Below are 4,906 nucleotides of genomic sequence, written 5' to 3'. Positions count from 1 at the left end.
ATATATTATATTATTTCTCTTATAATCGCCACCGCCGCCATCCTTCCACGACTCAAGGTATTAGCAACGCAAGTCTATTACTCTTTTCCACAGATGAAACAACCCTGAAGTAGGATGCTAAATCTAGTTGCAACAAAGTGAGCACTTTTGCTCCTTAGTTCTTACTTTACTTTACTTTTTCTTTCCTCTGGTATCCTTAGGATGTCGAGGGGAGGTGCAGGTTTCGGCGTCTGTGATAGATATGTTAATTAGTTATGTTGTTCCAGGACCTTTTTAACCCCATCTAGTCAGGTCTTTCTTGGTCTTCCTCTTGACTTAAAACCGGATTCGCGGGTGAGGTAACTCTAGCCTCTAGTTGTTTCTGGGGCATTCTGGTTAGATATCCGAACCATTTAACTCTTTGACGTTCTAATAAATTTACAACTGGTGGACGTATGGTCTCGTTCCTTATGCGGTCTCCTCTGGTAGCGTTAGCATTTTTGCGGAGACACCTAATTTTAATTGATTTTTCTTTTGGCACTGGTAGGTTAAGGCTGGTATGAAGATTCTAATGATGAGCTGGGATTTCACTTCAGTTGGGATGTTCTTGTGACTGGGAAGGGGTGTTAGCTGGTAGGTCACTGCATTTGCCCTCATAGTTCTAGTTTCTTTTTCTTTGTTCCTACGCCCATCTTGTTTGAAGATGTTTCCCAAATATTTAAATTCCTCTTCTTGTTGGAGTTGTGTTCCGTCAATCAGGATGTTGAGTTTCCCTTGGTTTCTTTTGACCTTCATAACTATTGTTTTTGGAATGGAGATTTTCATGTTAAAGTGTTTACATTCCTCATTAATTAGTTTTGTGGTGTGTTTTTGTGATTCCTCTTCATTTGTATTTAATGTGCTCTGGTCATCAGCAAATAGAAGCTCGTTCAGTTCATTGATGTTGTCATTTGCTGCTTTCGTGATCTTACCAATGTAAGTGATATAGAGCAGCGGAGAGAGAACACACCTTTGTCTCACCCCAGACCTGATGGGGAAACAGTCCGATAGTCCTTCTGTTGATCTTACGGCACACAGGCTGTTTTTAAAAAAGTGCCATGATGTTCTCCCGCAATTGTCCTGTTACACTATATTCCTCTAAGACTTCCCAAAGTTGACTTCTATTAACCCCGTTGAACGCCTTTTCGTGGTCCACGAAGACGATATTGAGATCTTTGTCATGTCCAATGGCAGTCTCACACAACTGTTCTAATGCAAAACACCGTCAGTACAGCCCCTGCCTTTTCTGAAGCCAAACTGGGATTCATTGAGTTGAGTCTCTACAATTGGTCTCATTCTCATTTCCAGTATCTCGGTAAACGTTATATCCACGTGGATGAGAAGGAATATTCCTCTGTAGGCTCTGTGTTGTTTTTGTCGTCCAGGCCAGGTTCAATATCCTCCATAAGTCAGAGTTCTCCGATATGACCGCATAGTTTGATCTCTTCTGCTATGATGTTTTCAACGCCTATCGCTTCGTTTGTGGGGCTTTTCTTTATAACATGTTGGGTTTCACTCAACAGTAGTGATGGTTCTGGGGTGGTTTCTTTCGGTGAGAAGCTGTTTGCTGTTGTTTCTCCTGTATGATTCAGCAGCTCCTGGAAATAGCGTTTCCATCTTTCCTTAATTTTTGGCTTCCTGAAAATAGGGTTTCCGTTCTCAATATTGATTATTTCAGTTGGGTTGAATGGTTCTTCCCGCATCCTCATGCTTTTTTAACTCTCTAGTAAAACTTTCAAGGGTTTTCTTTACATTTTGTTACCAGCCATTCTCTGTCCAGGATCTGTTCTTAGCTTCTTTTACTACCCTTGATGTTTAGCCGCGGTCTTTCTGCATAGGATGTAATCTTCCTCTGTCTTTAATTTCTGCCACTTTTTGAATGCCTTTTTCTTCACCTGGATGGCTTCCTTCACTTGGTCCTTCCACTATATTATTATAGTTGTTTTCTTTTTCTGCCCTCTTTTTTCTGGTGCCACATTTTTCTTTTAATGCTCTGTTTCATTCCTCTTCAGTGTCTCCCGGTTGTTTGGGCAATTTGGGAAATACATCTTTCAAACGTTCATGTATCTTATCTTTGGTATTGCCATTCATATTTCTGAGAATTACGACTTTTTGTTGTTTCTTTGCTTCTGGCCTTTTCCTGTTGGGTAAGTCAATAGTCATGATGACTGGTCTATGATGTAGATGGGAATCACTCTCGAGTCTCTGATTTTTCTCAGTTTCGAGCTTTTGGCCAGGATAAAATCAGTCTGAGATGCTATCTTTAGGTCATTCCATTTGTACCAAGTTTTAACTTGACTCCTTTTGTGTTGGAAGAAAGTATTTGATATGACGAGGTCATGTTCTGCGCAGAACTGTAATAGCATTTCTCCATTACTGTTTTGATCTGTTTCTCTGTCACTGTGTGGCCTCCTCGTGTATCTCTCCCACGTCGTCTTCCTTGTTTCCACTCTCCCGTTAAAGTCCCCCATGATTGTCACGTTATATTTGTTATCCACGGTGTTTAAAAGGTCATTCAGTTGATCATAGAACTGATGTCCCTGTTCTTCGGGGTATGAGTCATTGCATGGTGCATATATCTGTATTTGATGCCCCTCAGCAATCATCATATATTGTATGGTGTTTTTAAAAAAATCAATCTCCCGCTCTATACCATGGTTGTTGAATTATTTATATGTTCTTCAAGTCTGAGTTATGCTTTTTTAGTTTAGTTTTTGCATGGGTTTTACGGCACTTGCAACACAAATAGGTCGTATAAGCCCCGAAGATTAGAGGTGTTACAAGAGACTCAGAAAAGAACGAGGACAGATAAGGACGATTGATTGTTAATAGGAAAAAAAAAGGAACGAACCACACCCCAGAGTACCCGCCAACCTCTAGCTTGAGTTATGCATGTAAGACTGAAATTGCTTTCAATTTTAATCATTTTCTCCCAATAGCAAGTTAAAGAGCTCTTTAAAACAAAATGAGTGATGTTTTTCTTTTGAAAATCGGACCATCATTATGGAAAGTGTGCCCGTTTCTTGTTTTTGTATTTTGGATAATACGCATGGGACTCCCGACGTCACGCTTATGACGTATTTAAACGGTAAATAGAATTAATTTTACTCTTAATGTATTTGACTTTTATTTTTATATATTGACAATGGTTACGATACAACTATTATTAAGCATTTTATGACGTAGTGAAGCAAAATTTGGAAGTTTGTTGGTTCAAAATGCTGTGCAAAAATTTGGCCAAATCAGGGCGAAAACTGATTCTCAAAAATGGTCGCTGTTTCTAAACTAACAAAGATAGCACAAATATTCTTAAAAGCTCTGGAAACTGAAAGCCAAGCTCTTTCCTATAATCCTAATTTTGGTGCCCTCGGAGAAGTTTGAAAATTTCACTGAAGTGCCTAAGAATCTACTACGCTTTGCTCTCAATGTCGCAAGACATTCGATCGCTTTTAAGAACAAGCCGACTAACCCAGATTTCGGAGGTTTCCAGAAATCTTGACCTACACCAAAAGTGAGCATTACCCTACCTATAGAAGAAGTTTGGTTTCATTGGTGTGTACTTTACTTGTCTGGTTATAGAAAAAGCACTCCTTGTCTTTTAAAAAATTGAAAAAGGGCCAAAAACGTTACCTTCCATTTTCTTAAAACAGTATTTTTCGGGATAGCCCACTTGTGCTAAAATGCGGCCTCATCTTACGGCTAATTACGGTAACACAGTAATGATTATGGCAATAAAACAGTGGGATTATGTTGATAGCTAAACGGCAAGGAGTTTGAAGCGACTGGCCTCTGATCCTGATATAATAATAATAATAATAATAATAATAATAATAGTAATAATAATAATTGCTTTTATATAGCGCATATCCATGCTCAAGAACATGCTCTATGCGCTTTACAACTATCATTACCCTAGCAGACCCCCTGAGAACACTCAGAAACATTCTCGGCTTCCGCGGAAGCATACAGGGCAAGCTGCGGATTTCACGCGCTTAAGCACTATCAAACTGACAAGATCGTTCACTGTCTATAGCCGGGTACCCATTTCCACCTGGGTGAAGTGAGGAAAATTTGTGCAAAGTGCCTTTCCCAAGGACACAACGTCGGGCCTCTGAAGGGATTCGAACCCACGACTTTATGATTGCGAGTCCGATAGCCCAACCACACCACACTGAAAGAGACAAATAGTAGATCTAATTAAAAAATTTCTCTTTCTTTTAACGATTGTATATCTAGATTGTGTATCTTTTCTTGCGGTTTTCAACGTAGTCTTATCGAATTTGAATTTTGAAAAATATATTTTCATTTCTTGAGCGACACGTGACCGATATCCCAGATTAATTAACTTAAGCTGCAATATAGATCTACTTAAAAAAAAAACACCACCAAAATGTCGGGCTTAGTACATTGTACACTAGAATGTGATTAAATATGAACAGCTGGCGACATTTTCTTTTTGCTCGTGGATTGGGATGAAACGCTCTGGCAAACATAAATTATACGTCGTGTCAGAAGGTTTGTCCCTCGTCGATGGGTTATTATAGATCTAGAGGTTCTGAGATTTCCTATTGTTTGACTGACCGGCTCAAAGCAGCGATAGACATCTATGGTGTAGCGGTAAGTATGCTTGCCAACTTGGGCGATATTGCCCATAAATGGGCGTTCTAGTTATTTTGGTGGGTGTTTAAAAAAAAAATTACCTATTTATTCATTTATTTTAAACATTATTATTTAATTTAATTTATTTCTTTTCTTTTCTTTCTAATATATATATATATTTATTTATTTTTAAATTTTTTTAGGGGGGGGGGGGGAGGGTCACCGGGGTAGGGACAAGTGCTATTTTATGCCCGGCTTGGAAATGCACGTCATGCACATCATTACTCAA

Source organism: Aplysia californica, unplaced genomic scaffold (assembly GCF_000002075.1).
Source record: "Aplysia californica isolate F4 #8 unplaced genomic scaffold, AplCal3.0 scaffold00058, whole genome shotgun sequence".
NCBI classification, from domain to species: Eukaryota; Metazoa; Mollusca; class Gastropoda; order Aplysiida; family Aplysiidae; genus Aplysia; species Aplysia californica.
This window is presented reverse-complemented; position numbering follows the sequence as displayed.